Below are 15,905 nucleotides of genomic sequence, written 5' to 3' on the forward strand. Positions count from 1 at the left end.
TCTTTTCCAAAACACCTGAACTCTGCCTTGGTTTCCGCTATATTTTATGTCTGTGTGCTGTGTCCCCGATACTTGCTGTAGAACCTGGTACATTCTAAGTTCTCAGTAAATGACTATTGAATGAAAGAATGAATGTCTTAGGCAAGAGTACTTGCCACATAATTAGATGATTATTACCACACTGCTGCAGATTGTTTTCCCATTTCATTATGTAATTTGAAACTCACACTTCAATTAGAATTAGAGAATGTGTGCAATGTGCATAAAGCATCTCAGAATTGGCCACTGTTGCATTCACTACTATTCTATTAGTGTCAGCAAGTCACAAGTATGAGCCTGAAATTGGAAAAGAAATATATATGCCTCGTTTGGGGAAGCATGGCAAATGATAGGAGGAGGGATATACTGAAAGTACAGGGAAGAAATATTCAGGAGCAAAAACTCAATACACCTCAAGCTGCTCTATTCCTTTAGCATGGACAGCCCTTTCTAGAACTCACTTATCTCAATGGGTGTAAGAAAAGGATGCAACCTCAAACTCTTTTTCATATTTGATGCTAATCAACTAACAAAGGATGCTGGAGAGGATGTCAGGGGAAAGGGACACTAATCCACTGTTGGTGAGAATGCGAACTGGTAAAGCCACTATGGAAGCTAGTTTGGAGATTCCTCAGAAACCTGAATATAGCCATGCCACATGACCCAGCCATCCCACTCCTTGGAAATTACCCAAAGGAAATTAAATTGGCAAATAAAAGAGCTGTCTGCACTTCAATGTTAATTGCAGCTCAATTCACAATAGCTAAGACATGGAATCAACCCTAAATGCCCATCAATAGAAGACTGGATAAAGAAATTATCCCCCCTCCATAGCTTTGGCAGCCCATGACAAGAGCCTCGGGTGATTACTGATGTCATAGATAAGAGTGTCAATTGTTACATCAACAACAGGAGTCACTGTGCACCTACTCCCCACATAGGATCTCTGTCCTTAATGTGTTGTACTATGTGAATTAACAGTAAAACTACTAATCAAACTCTATACTTTGTGTGTCCGTGTGGGTGCAGTCTGTTGAAATCTTCACTTAGTATATACTAAATTGATCTTCTGAATATAAAGATAATTGAAAATGAATCTTCATGAAGATTGAGATGGGAGAGGGAGTGGGAGATGGGATGCTTGTGGGTTGCAGGGAGGTTATGGGGGGAAAAGCCACTATAATCCAAAAGTTATACTTTGGAAATTTATATTTATTAAATGAAAGTTGAAAAAAATAAAAATGTATACTATGAATAAGGTATTCATACAGTTCCAATTTTTTTCACCCATATAAACATCTTTTAATTCCAAAAAAAAAAAAAAGAATCTGACTCCTGTTTGTCCAGCCACTCACATTTGGATTATAGGATTTGATAATCTTCAGTGCCAACTTTATTGAAAGTTATTTTTTATTTTGTTATAATTTTCCAGAGTCACATTACTTTAATTAACAGCCATATACAAATTTTTATGATATTTATATATTAGAGCACTGGACAAAATGATTTGATAATATTGGGTTATGCCATTTTTACACTATTTGTTCTAGCACACATTTTGGCCAAATCATCAATTCAATTTGAATCCTCATATCTTTTGAATTGTTTCTCCAAATATTGCAATGGAATATGCAACACAGCTTTATTAATTGCCTACTGTTACATATTTACAGTTATGCTAAATTCTATATGGTTAGTATGCTGAATTCTAAGTTACTGTTAATAATTTATTGCTGATTTTTATTTCTCAACAAAATATGTTTTATTTGTACTCTGAAAGTTTGTGGACAAAGATACTTTCCAATATTTGAAACTTTATTTTTTTCAAATTTACATACGTGTTTATTTAAGACATTGCATTTTTCTACTTAGAGTGCTTATAAAGTACAACAGAACATCCTTCCCCTGTGAACATGTTCCTTTTAAATTTTAAAACGAGCTTTCCCCAGTATTGTTTTCAAAACAACTTGTTATCAAAATTCACTTCAACTTAGTGTACATTTAACAATATGGCATTCGCCTATTCTGTTTTGTAATCTTCAAGGAAACTCATCTTGCTGGACATGTGTTAGATAATCTTTTTGAAAGATTCACTTATTTGAAAGGCAGAGTTAGAAAAGGAAAGGGATGACGATGAGAGACAGAACTTTCACCCGCTGGTTCACTCTCCAAATAAACACAATAGCCGGGGTTGGTCCAGGCAGAATCCAGGAGCCTTGAACTCCGTCTGGGTCTCTCAAGAGGATGGCAGGGGCCCAAGTACTCAGGCCACCTTCCACTGCTTCCCCAGGCGCATTATCAGGGAGTTGGATTGGAAGCGTAGCGGCCAGGACACAAACTCATAGGATGCTAGTATCTCAGACTGCAGATTAACCCCCTATACCATTATTAACATAAATGGGTTCTGGTATTTTATAGCACAGTGGGGTAACTTTGGCTAAAAATGATCTCTTTTATTCTGTATAACAAGCTAAAAATAGGAGCAGGTAGGCTACACACACACATACATGAAGATGGCAAAGGTTACTTGCTTCATATGATTGTTTTAAGCTGTGTGTATGTATTAAAATGTTGTATTGTACTCCATTAATATGTGACAGTATCATGCGTTTATCATGTTTTCTAATCCAGCTTAGGTTAAAAGGCCATTTCTGAGAAATAGGCAGTAGCTATACATTGCTGGCACCTGGATGGTGAATACCTCAGACTCCAGAATTACGACTAATAAATTTGCTATTAAGTTTTATCCATTATTAACTAGAGGCAATCCCAGGGCTTGCCTGTAAACAGTATCCCACAAAATGGAAACAGAGTAGAGAAGTTACTCTATTAAATCTATTAGATTTGATTCCTAACACAATTCTTCTCATAATTTTTTTTTTTTTTTTTTTTTTTTTACAGGCAGAGTGGACAGTGAGAGAGAGAGACAGAGAGAAAGGTCTTCCTTTGCCGTTGGATCACCCTCCAATGGCCGCCGCTGCAGCCGGCGCACCGCGCTGATCCATAGCCAGGAGCCAGGATCCAGGTGCTTTTCCTGGTTTCCCATGGGGTGCAGGGCCCAAGCACCTGGGCCATCCTCCACTGCACTCCCTGGCCATAGCAGAGAGCTGGCCTGGAAGAGGGGCAACCGGGACAGAATCCGGCGCCCCAACCGGGAGTAGAACCCGGTGTGCCGGCGCCGCATGGTGGAGGATTAGCCTATTGAGCCACGGCGCCGGCTCAATTCTTCTCATAATTTAGTATAATGCTACAGATATGCATAGGATTGCATTTACTCCATGGTGGCCTTTAAGTAATGAAAAAGTTTTTTGACATTTGACTAGTCACTTGTAAAAAATAACTAAAATGCCATCATATCAATATATAACAGAGCTGAGAACAAAATGCTTTATTTTTTAATTGGGCTTCTGATGTCTCATACATAAATCTAGAATGTCAATAACATAAAGTGGCCTTTTTAGCAAGTTATAGTTAACTGAACTTCTGATAGATAAGGTTCATAATCCTTAAAAAGCAATATCTTAGTGTTCAAAATTAGGAAATCATGGCTGTGACCCAACTGAAAATGTAAGTGGATATCTGTTTTGTAGAAGTCCAAACCCCAGGTTTGCCTGCCCAGTCCAACTAATCAATCGCTGACACTGGCATGGTGGAAGTAGGTATTTGTTTTGCAAAGTGTATGGGCAACTATCTCTCAATTTTCAGAGTCCTCAGGGGTTGAAGGAGTAACAGTTGAGAGACAAATTCAGCTCCTGCACAGGTCTCTGGTTATTCCAAAGCGTGTGGCCTGCATTTGATGGGTCAGCAGTGGCCACCATGTTCTTTTGGGAGTCTTGACGAAGATAAAATTAGGCTCGGGTCAGTCTGATTACTACTTTTTCTCATGACTTGGGGTTCCTGTTGGGGTAGGGGAACCTCTGGTGAAGACCTAATATCAAAGTTTTACTTGCAGAGAAGAGAAATGACCTCATGAGTCTTGTGATTGGGACTCTGGGCTCAGCTGGACCTAACGTTCAACTTCTTCAACTTAGCGGGTTAATCACAGGAATAGGTTGCTTTGCAAAATCAAAACAGGGTAAAGAAACTCTAAGGGAAGGACATTGAGAGACTGAGTGAGACTAACACCTGATAATATCTGCATCAAAGATATTGTGCCAGGGCTGTGTTTCATTTAGCTTTCAATATGCACATTACTTAATGAACTTGCACATGATGTAATTAATACCACATACTAACAATTTTGATTCCATTTTTTCATTCTTTAGATACAGGGATATGTGTGAAAAGAAAACTAATTTTTTTATTATAAACTCTTTCATTTAGTAAATATAATTTTCCAAAATACAGTTTATGAATTACAATGGCTTTTCCCCCCATAACTTTGCTCCCACCTGCACCCCTCCCATCTCCCGCTTCCTCTCCCATTCCATTCACATCAAGATTCATTTAGAAAACTAATTTAATATAGAAAAAGTTCAATGATCTCAGCTAAACTCCATTATTTTTCCAACCTTAAGTAATAACATGGTTTTCTATTTTTCTATAGTTAGGTATATACAAAACATAAGTACACATCCTTGGGTATTTTCATAATTATCAGAAGATTTTTTGTAGGAGTACAATGCAGAGGAATAAATTTCAGCATCTTAAACATATAATTTTGCAATTTGTTTTTAAATTAACTTTATGGAATGAAAAATTCTATCCTACTTTGATCCATGATGAGCATATAGACAATGAGATAGATATAAAGAGGTGAGAGAGAATTACTTTAATTGTTAAATTTCTTTTTTTGACAGGCAGAGTTGGACAGTGAGAGAGAGAGACAGAGAGAAAGGTCTTCCTTTGCCGTTGGTTCACTCCCCAGATGGCCGCTACGGCTGGCGCACTGCATCTATCTGAAGCCAGGAGCCAGGTACTTCCTCCTGGTCTCCCATGTGGGTGCAGGGCCCAAGCACTTGGACCATCCTCCACTGCACTCCCGGGCCACAGCAGAGAGCTGGACTGGAAGAGGGGCAACTGGGACAGAATCCGGCATCCCAACTGGGTCTAGAACCCAGGGTGCCAGCGCCATAGGCGGAGGATTAGCCAAGTAAGCCACGGCGCCAGCCTAATTCTTAAATTTCAAAACTGTGGTTTTGCCACTATGATGTCACAATGAATATCATGTCACATATGTGTGTCTCCAAATACATGGTTACTATACCTGTTATAAAATATGTTCATGAGAATGAAACAGTGCTGAACTACATGGTATGCCAGAACTTTCTAGAAAAGTGATAGTGGTTCATCTTTCCAAAAGCTACACTTGAGAGTTGCTCTTCACAATCTGGCCCTGCTCTTACTCTTTCTGATGGTCATGCCCTGGGATATTTAAACTAAGATGCATTTCTCATAAGAAAAGTGTACTTCCACTGAATCATTATGTTTTAGGCATTCTTCACCTTTTGCCTGCCTAGGTTACAGAATAGTGGGACACAAACTGAGGGAGTTTGCCTCCAGCAGCACTAATGTTTCACACTTGCTTATCAAGTAAAAGTTACTCCCAAAGACATTGTCATCCAACAACATTAGCAAATTCATAACTTCTTATTTTTAGCACTATAATACTGCCTTCATCATAAGTCTTAAGAAAACAAATAACTTGTTAAACAAGAATCGAATACTTTTCCTTTCTGATATAACTGCTCTCTTGGATGACTCAAAAATCATATATTAGCAGGGGTGGATATTTAGTGCTAAGGCTAAAAGCTTGCTGCCTGAGAAGCCCACAGCCTATATCAGAGTGCAGGATTCAAGTCGTGGCTACCCTGATGCTGACCCAGCTGTCAACTAATGCACGTCCTGGGGAGCAGCAGGTGATGGGTCAAGCACTTGAGTCCCTGTCAACTCTTGGGAGAACCAGAAGGATACCTGGGCTCCTGACTCAAGCTGGTCCAGCTTGGCTGTTGCTGGCGTTTGTCTGTCATTGTCTTTCTTTTTGAGTAAAACAATTATTTTTAAAATTTCCTTTTCATAAAGTTTTTATAACAAGGTATGCTATTTATTAACATTAATAAATTTATCTTATTTATAACTAAATTTGAAAATGGAAGTTCTTACAAGCATAAGGGTTTGGTTTTGACAAGACCTTATTTAGGGAATGGCAGCTCAGAATCTTGGAGTGGAATATTGCACATACAGCTTAGAAGTCCAGGTGAGAAGCCAGGGTGGTGCTGAGACTACTGCCTTAGGCCAGGGTTATTGCTGGCAGGCAAATATAAATGAAGAGTCCTTATTAGAATCCTTTTTTGAAATCTCTGGCTTTTGTTCTGAGATAAGTTCGATTGAAAAAATCAAAATCTATGAAAAGTATAGAGTAAGAAAATGTTTACAGCTATGTGTAAAATAATGAAAGGACTCAATCTATATTAAAATTTTTCTATTTAACCATTGCCATTTTTTCTGTTGCTTTTAGCCACATATAAAGGTTATGTTTTACACATGAGGACTAGTTAAATGATACAATAGTCAAAGGAAAAGTTGTCAATTTCACTCATATAAATATTTAAATAATCACACACCATTAAAACTAGTGTATCATTAGTAACAATTGGACAAAGATAGAAAGAAAAGTTTGACAAAACATTTGTGTAAATACAGATATTCAGATATTTCTTTTAGTGTGTTTTTTCCTCATATAAAGTTAGCTCTCACATATTAGAAAGATCATGTGTTATTTATCATTTGTATCCAGCTTATTTCATTCAACATGATGTCTTCCAGTTGTGTCTATTCTGATGCAAATATAATTTACTTCTTTTTAAAAAGCTGAATAATAAGGGCTGGTGCTGTGGCAGTGTGGGTTAAAGCCCCAGTCTGCAGCACCAGTATCCTGTATGGGCGCTGGTTCGAGTCCCGACTGCTCCTCGTCTGATCCAGCTCTCTGCTATGGCCTGAGAAGGCAGTAGGAGATGGCCCAAGACCTTGGGCCCCTGCACCTGCGTGGAAGACCTGGAAGAGGCTCCTGGCTCCTGGCTTCAGATCAGCTCAGCTCTGGCCATTGCAATCATTTGGGGAGTGAACCAGCAGAATTTAAGACTTTCTCTCTCTCTCGCTCCCCCCGCTTGGCTCTACCTCTCTCTCTCTCCTGCTGGCTCGACCTCTCTGTGACTCTCTCTTTCAAATACATAAAATAATTCTTAACAAAAAAAGCTGAGTATTCTTTATTCATTTATCTGTTGATGGGCACCTTGGTTGATTCTGAATCTTGGTGATTGTGAACAGCACTGCTGTAAATAAAACGGTGGCTCAGGTATCTTTTTGATACAACGCGTTCATGTCTTTTGGGTGTATACCCTGTAGTAGGATTGCTGGATCCCAAAGCAAGTCTGTTTATAACACTTTCAATAAATCTACATGTTTCTTACATTGTTGGCACTAATTTGCATCATCACCATTGTATAAGTGTTCCTCTTTCCCACATCCTTGCCAGAATTTGTTATTCTGCCTTTTGGAAGATTGCCATTCTGAAAAAGGTAATAACTCATTGTAGTTATGATATGCATTTCTTTGATGCCTAGTGACAGCATTTTTTCAAGTATTTGTTGACCATTTGTATTTCTTTGAGAACTGTCTATTGAGGTCCTTTGCCCATCTGTTGATTGGGTTTTTTAGTTGAATTTTTTGATTTGCTAATACATTCAGATATTATTCCTTTGTCAGGTAGCTTGTAAATATTTTCTCCCATTCTCATTTTTTAAAAGATTTATTTATTTATTTATTTATTTATTTTTTTTTTTTTTTTTTTTTTTTTTTTTTTTTTTTTTTTTTTTTTTTAAACTTTTATTTAATGCATATAAATTTCCAAAGTACGACTTATGGATTACAATGGCTTCCCCCCCATACCGTCCCTCCCACCCACAACCCTCCCCTTTCCCACTCCCTCTCCCCTTCCATTCACATCAAGATTCATTTTCGATGATCTTAATTATTTATTTATTTATTTATTTGAAAGGCAGAATTACAGAGAGGCAGAGGCAGAGAGGAAGAGGTCTTCCATGCTGGTTCACTCCCTCAATGGCCACAATGGCCTGAACTGAGCCAATCCAAAGCCAGGAGCACCCTCCATATCTTCCACATCAGTGCAGGGGCCAAAGGACCTGGGCCAACCTCCACTGCTTTTCTGGGCCATAGCAGACAGGTGGGTTGGATATGGAGCAATTGGGACTTGAATTGATGACCATATAGGACTCTGTCACTGCAGCCGGCAGTTTACTCACTACACCACAGCGCTTGCCCCCTTCTCCCATTCTGTGAAATGTCTTTTTACTCTATTGATTGTTTCCTTTGATGTGCAGAAGCTTCTAATTTTGATATGATCCTATTTGTTTAGTTTTGCTTTTGCTGCCTGTGCTTTGGAGGGGTCCTACCAAAAAGTCCCTAAAACAATGTCTTGAAGTGTTTCTCCTTAATTTTCTCTCATCAACTTTGTAATATTGGGTCTTCAATTTGGTCTCTGGTCCATCTTGAGTTGATTTGTATATGTGGTGACAGGAATGTAACTGATTTCATTCTTCTACATATACATCAAGTTTTGCCAGTAAAATTTATTACAAATATTCTCCTTTCTTTCAGGGATGTCTTGTCTGAGCACTTCTGTAGAAAATCAGCTGGCTACATGTAGATTAACTTCTGGGCCCTCTGTTCCATTGATCTGTGTGTCAGTTTTTAATGCATCATTATGCTGTTTTAGTTACTATGGCTTTCTAATATTCTTTGAACTTGTGTGTTGTGGTAGTTCCAGCTTGTTGGATTTTTTGTTCAGGATCTTTGGCTATTCTAGACCTTTGATTCCTTATGAATTTTATGATTATTTTTTAATTCTATAAAGGATATCACTGGTATTTTGATAGGAGTTGCACTGAATTTATAGATTGCTTTAGGTAGACATTTTAATGATATCAATTATTCAAATCTATTCCAATTCAAAGGAATATATTTCCTTTAATGTGTCCTGATTTCTTTTGTCATTTTTTAAAGATTTATTTATTTGAGCCGGCTCCGTGGCTCAATAGGCTAATCCTCCACCTTGCGGCGCCGGCACACCGGGTTCTAGTCCCGGTTGGGGCGCCGGATTCTGTCCCGGTTGCCCCTCTTCCAGGCCAGCTCTCTGCTATGGCCAGGGAGTGCAGTGGAGGATGGCCCAGGTGCTTGGGCCCTGCACCCCATGGGAGACCAGGAAAAGCACCTGGCTCCTGGCTCCTGCCAGGATCAGCGCGGTGCGCCGGCTGCAGCGGCGGCCATTGGAGGGTGAACCAACGGCAAAGGAAGACCTTTCTCTCTCTGTCTCTCTCTCTCACTGTCCACTCTGCTGTCAAAAAAAAAAAAAAAAAAAAAAAAAGATTTATTTATTTGAAAAGCAGAGTTATAAAGAGCCAGAAACAGAAAAGAGAGAGGTCTTCCATTCACTGGTTCACTTCTTAAATGGCCACAGTGGCCAGAGCTGAGTGGGTCTGAAGCCAGAGCCTGGAGCTACTTTTGGGTCTCCCAAGGAGGTTCAGTGGCCTGAAGCCTTGGAACACCTTCCACTTCTTTCCCAGACATATTAGCAGGGAGCTGGATCAGAAGTGGAGCAGCCAAGACTCTAACCATGCCCTTATTGGATGCCAGCACTGAAGACAGCGCCTTTACCCACTACACCACAATGACAGCCCCCTTTTATCTTTCTTTTTTCAAGATTATTTATTTGAAAGAGTTGGAGAGAGAGATTGATTTTTCATATGCTGCTGTTTCACTCCCCAGATGGCTGTAAAGGCCAAGGCTGGGTCATGTCAAAGAAAAGAAGCTTTAATCTGCATCTCCCACATGATTGGCAAGAGCCCAATCACTTGAACCATCATCTGCTGCTTTTCCAAGGCCATTAGCAGGAAGTAGAATTGTAAGTGGAGCTGTTGGAACACAAGCCAGTACCAACATTAGATGACAGCATTGCGGATGGAGGCTTTACATGCTACACCACAACCTTGGGCCCCCTCGTCAATATTTTATAATTTACATTGTAGCCAGCGCTACGGCTCAATAGGTTAATCCTCTGCCTAGCGGCACCAGCACACCGGGTTCTAGTCCCAGTCGGGGCGCCAGATTCTGTCCCGGTTGCCCCTCTTCCAGGCCAGCTCTCTGCTGTGGCCAGGGAGTGCAGTGGAGGATGGCCCAAGTGCTTGGGCCCTACACCCCATAGGAGACCAGGAGAAGCACCTGGCTCCTGCCTTCAGATCAGCGTGGTGCTCTGGCTGCAGTGCGCTGGCTGCAGCAGCCATTGAAGGGTGAACCAACGACAAAGGAAGACCTTTCTCTCTGTCTCTCTCTCTCACTATCCACTCTGCCTGTCAAAAAAAAAATTAAATTGTAGAGCTCTTTCACTTCTTAGTTTAATTTTATTCCAAAATATTTGATTTTTTTGTGGCTATTGTGAATATGATTTCTTTTTTTTATTTCTCTTTTGACAATTTCATCCTTAACACATACAAAGGCCATTTTTGTATTTTTGTTTAGTAACCTACAAGTTTACTCATTAGAGTTTTTGGTTCTAAAAGCTTTTCAATGCAGTAGTTATACTTTTCCAGGTATAGCATCATGCCATGAGCAAACGTGGATATATGGACATCTTCCCTTCCAGTTTTGATGCTCTTTGTTTCTTTCTCCTACCTAATAGCTCTTGCTAATAATGCCAGAACTATTTTGAATAATGTACTGCTGGACATCCTTGTCTTATTTAAATACAAGTGAAAATGCTTTCACTTTTTCCATTTAGTATGATATTGCCTAATGTTTTATTATGAAGCCTTTAAAATTTTGAGGTGTGTTCCTTCTATATCTAACTTGTGGAGCAGTTTTATCATGAAGGAAGGGTGATTCTTCTCAAATGCTTTCTCCACATCTATTGAGATGACCATATGGTTTTGTTCTTCATTTTTTATGTAATTTATGATAAATATTGGTTTGCAAATGTTGAAACTTCCTTGAATCCTTGCAACAAATCCCACTTGATCATGAAATGTTTTCTATAACATGCTTTTGGATTTGGACTACTAGTATTTTGTTAAGAATTTTTGTAACTACAACAAAAACTTAGGTCTGTAGTTTTCATGTTGTGCCTTTGGTTTTGGTATCAGAGTGATTTTGGCTTCATAAAGAGTTTGGCAGAGTTCCATCCAGTTCAATATTTTGGAATAGTTTGAAAAGTATTGGAGTTATGTCCTCTTTTTTAACTTTTATTTAATAAATATAAATTTCCAAAGTACAACTTTTGGATTATAGAGGCTTTTTCCCCCCATAACCTCCCTCCCACCCCCAACCATCCCATCTCCCACTCCCTCTCCCATCACATTCTTCATCAAGATTCATTTTCAATTATCTTTATATACAGAAGATCTACTTAGTATATACAAAGTAAAGATTTCAACAGTTTGCACCTACCCAGAAACACAAAGTATAAAGTACTGTTTGAGTACTAGTTATACCATTAATTCACATAGTACAATACATTAAGGACAGAGATCCTATATGGGGCGTAAGTGCACAGTGACTCCTGTTGTTGATTTAACAATTGACACTTATTTATGACGTCAGTAATCACTCGAAGCTCTTGTCATGAGCTGCTAAGGCTATGGAAGCCTCTTGAGTTCACCAACTCCGATCTTATTTAGACAAGGCTATAACAAGCAACAAGATTGAAGTAGTAATTAAACTCTCCCATCAAGGAAAATTCCAGGGTCTGATGTATGGTTTTATTACTGAATTCTGCAAGATATTTAAAGAGGACATAATGCTTGTTATGGATCTTCTTAAATGTTCTCTATCTTCTTGATTTAATTTTGGTAGGCTATATGTATTGAAGAATTTATCTTCAACATTTTCCAATCTGTTAGCATATAGTTGTAAAAAATAGTTTCTTACTATCATTTATATTTAGCAATGGTGTCAATTGCAATGTCTAATTTTTCATTTCTAATTTTATCTAAGTTTTTTCCTGTTTTTGTTAATCTGGCTAAAGGTTTGTATAGTTTATTTACCTTCTTGAAAAAAAGTTTTCTTTTGTTGACCTTCCATATTTTCTTAGTTTCAGTTCATTTATTTCTGCTCTGATTTTCATTTCTCACCTTCCACTAATTAGGGGTTTGGTTTGTTTTTCCAGGTCCTCAAGATGCATAATTAAATCATTTTATCTGAGATCTTTGTGTTTTAATGTAATCACTTAATGCTGTAAACTTCATAATACTGCTTTTGCTGTATCTCACAGGTTTTTGACATGTTGTGCTTTCATTTCATTTCTAGAAAATTTTTTTTAATTTTAAAGATTTATTTATTTGAAAGGCAGAATTACAGAGAGGCAGAGACAGAATTTCTACATCTGCTTGTTGACTCCCCTAATGGCTGCAAAAGACAGGACTTGGCCAGGTCGAAGACAGGAGTTTCATCCTAGTTTTGTGAGTTCAGGGGCCCAAGTTCTTGTGCCATCCTCAGCTGCTTTCCCCGGCACATGAGCAGAAAACTAGATTGGAAGTGGAGCAGCTGGGATTCAAATCTGCACCCATATGGGGTGCTAGAGTTGAAGGCCTCAGCTTAACCTGCATTCCACTATGGTGACCCCAGTGAATTTACACCTGTTTAGTTATTGTCATTGTCAATCACAGGACCAGGAGACACATCTTAGAAGAGTAAGTTTATCTGGGTTTGTAGGTTCTTGAAAAACATTAATATTTAGCAGAAGGCCTTAATGAGTGTAATTCGTAGTGTGCAAAAAGTAGTTTCTATGTTATGAGATTAAAGATGACAAGTTTTACATAGAGTTTTGAGCAAAAAAAAAATGGAAGCAAATCTTTGTACCTGATGTGTTAATAAACACTCAATACATACTTACATATACATGCACATGGGTGCAAATATCATTCCCACTAAACCCACTACTGTACTCACTACTCAAGACCATTGTAGAAGAGAATGATTAGACCAGGGAAGAGAAGAAAGTCATCTGTTTTAGAAGGCTACACCCCTTTCAAAGTAAATTCTTCCAGAGTTTGAATTTTGATTAAATGAGACGTGGTTTCCAATACTTTCCTTACCCCTGGTTGATGTTTGTAGCTTGGTTTGTATATAATTAGCTTGTATATGCATGAACTTCTGTGTTTGAAATAGCCATGTTTTGCAGCAAATAGCAAGGCAATAACTTTTCCCTGTTGGACGAGTGGTCATATTGTCCTTTTATCTCATTGAATTTAAGAGTCATATTATTGAACAATTTCTTTCATAGTCCTCCAATACAGTGATGTTACTTGCAAATGAACTGGTGTGTGACAGGAGCCAATTTATCTTTCATTTATTGATCATCTCCTATATGACAAGAAATATACAAGATGTTTCACAAATTTGTAAATGTTGTTGTTATGTTGTCTTTCAGTCTCTGTGATCCTCTTAGATATCATGACACTTCATAAAATACATATTTAACTTTTACTTGCTGTACTAAGTACTGAAAATGGACAGAGATAGGAACAGTGGTAGTAGGAAGAGAGATGCTGAATGCTAATGCTGCCACTAGGCAGTTCATAATCAGAAAACAGATTCAATACATGTCCCAAGAAATAGAGCAAGATTTGGGATGTTTTAAAGTGCTATTTCATTTAATAGGTTCTCAGTGCCTTTTTCCTTCTCTTCAGAAATCTCTGTAATATGGATAGTTGGTCACTTAAAGGTATTCCATGTTTCACATAGGCTTTCTTGATTCTTCTTAATTCTTTTATTTATTTTTGTGAGTTATTTCAAAAGTGTTTTCCTCCAAATCAGAAATTCTTCCCTCCACTTTGTTTTCTTTTTAAGCTCTCAATTGCATTTTTTATTTCATTGATTGAAGTTTTTACCTGCAAAATTTATTGGGTTCTTCTTAAAAATTTCTATCTCCTCAGTGAATTTTTTGTTTGTGTCACATATTTTTCTTGTTTAAGCTAATTGTATTCTCTTGCACCACACTGAGTTTCCTTACAGTTACTATTTTGGATTCTGTTTCTGGTATTTCATAGATTTCCTTCAGACCAAGATCTATTTATGGAAAACTAATGTGCTCTTCCGGAGTTGTCATGCTACCTTATTTCTTCATGATTCCTGTGTCCTTATGTTGACATCTGCTCCAATGGTGAAATAGTCCCTTCTTTATGGCATAGGTTTCATTTTAAGAGTTTATGGTTCTGATAGAATGCAGGGCATCACTTGGCTTGTTGCTTTGGCTTTGGTTCTAGGTGAGTCCAGAAATGTATCTAGTGAGTGATTGCTTTAATCGATATTACCTGTGTCTATAAGTGATATTGATCTGGTATGCAGCAGTTTGTAGGAGTAGAAGAATGACTTTGAGGTGAATGTGGGCTTCCTAAGTTGTGCATCTCCTGTCCCCCAGAGACATTGGTGTCAGTTACACAAGGTAATGTAACAGTTGGGCCTCATTCTTGCTGCCAAGGAACAAAAACTGCTATACCCTTGTCCCACTGGAAAGTCTGATGCTGGGACTTGTGACTCCAATATCTGCAGCTCTAGTTCTGTGTGATGCAAATGGGATCTTCTCCAGTTTCTGGTTGGGGAAATACAGCTTGTGTTAGGACTTACAGCAATGCAAGCTATTGTCCCAGGACTGGGTGATGTAAACTGAATCCTAGGGCAGATATGGGTTTCAAGAGTTGGGCTACAGACAGGTTCTACTCTAGGTTCTACTGAGTAGATTCCAGTGCATTTGAGGAGATAAATACTGATAGCTACAGTTCTGGTGTTGCAGGATACAGGGAGATTGCTACCCAGATCTCCCAGGGTGGAAGCCAGGTGTTGGGGATGGTGGTAGCCACCTGCCTGAACCACAATGAAAAACAGAGTACTCAACATACTGTAAGTGTGAATATTTCTCTAAGAACAGCTGGGCTGCCTCCAGTTCTCAGGTGGCTTGCAAGGGTAATTCTGGGGTTTGTGCTTTGAGCTCCCAGCACTTGAGGTACATAGAGAACTTCCTCAAGTCAGGTTCATAAGTTTATTTGACTACTGATAGTGCTGGCCCCAAGAAGCTGAGGGGAACCCTGCAGATCATGTAGAGTGAGTGAATGCATCTCTAAGACTTATATCTGTAACTCCCATAGTTGCCGGATGCTGGGGGCCTGCTGTCTGCCTTGTTAGTTGTCTGGCTCTGACTGCTTTTCCTAGTAGTGAAGCTGCTTGCTCTTTGCTATTTGCTGACTCCGAATTGAGCCCAATATGTGCTGGTGCTCTCAAAGGGGGAAAGAGGGAGAGGGAAGCAATGCGGATTCCTTTTTCAGAACAAAGGAGTCATCCCAGGCTGGAGCTGAAGTCCGCAGGGGACTGTAGAATTCTCTCTCAGTTAAGCTGCCAGTGGTGGAACCTGGTGGCAATTTCCTACCTTGTCATGGTAGGGTGGTTGGTGCTTGGTAGCAGGCTGCATAGATAAAAGGCTGGCTGGTGTCCTGTCTGCCATATCGGCAGATCTATCCTCTTTTTTCACAGGCACACCCAACTTCGTTGCTGTCCTCTCGCTTTTCCATTGGAAAGTTACCTCAATCAGTTCCCAGAATGTAATCCTTAATTTGTTTTTCTGGTATTTTTCCATAGCTGATATCAGTGTGGGTTCTCATTATCCATCCATTTGGATCTCTCCAACCATTGTTTTAACGTAGAACATTGCACAGGAGGAAAAAAAAAAAGTTGAATCTAAGTCTTGCCATGTATTAAATATTTATGCAAGCAAAATACACCAAATATTAAGAGGATATATGTGAATAGGTTTTTTTTTTTTGAAATGCTTCTTATTTATGACACAAAATATGGAATCACTGAAC

Source organism: Oryctolagus cuniculus, chromosome 3 (genome assembly GCF_964237555.1).
Source record: "Oryctolagus cuniculus chromosome 3, mOryCun1.1, whole genome shotgun sequence".
Lineage (NCBI taxonomy): Eukaryota > Metazoa > Chordata > Mammalia > Lagomorpha > Leporidae > Oryctolagus > Oryctolagus cuniculus.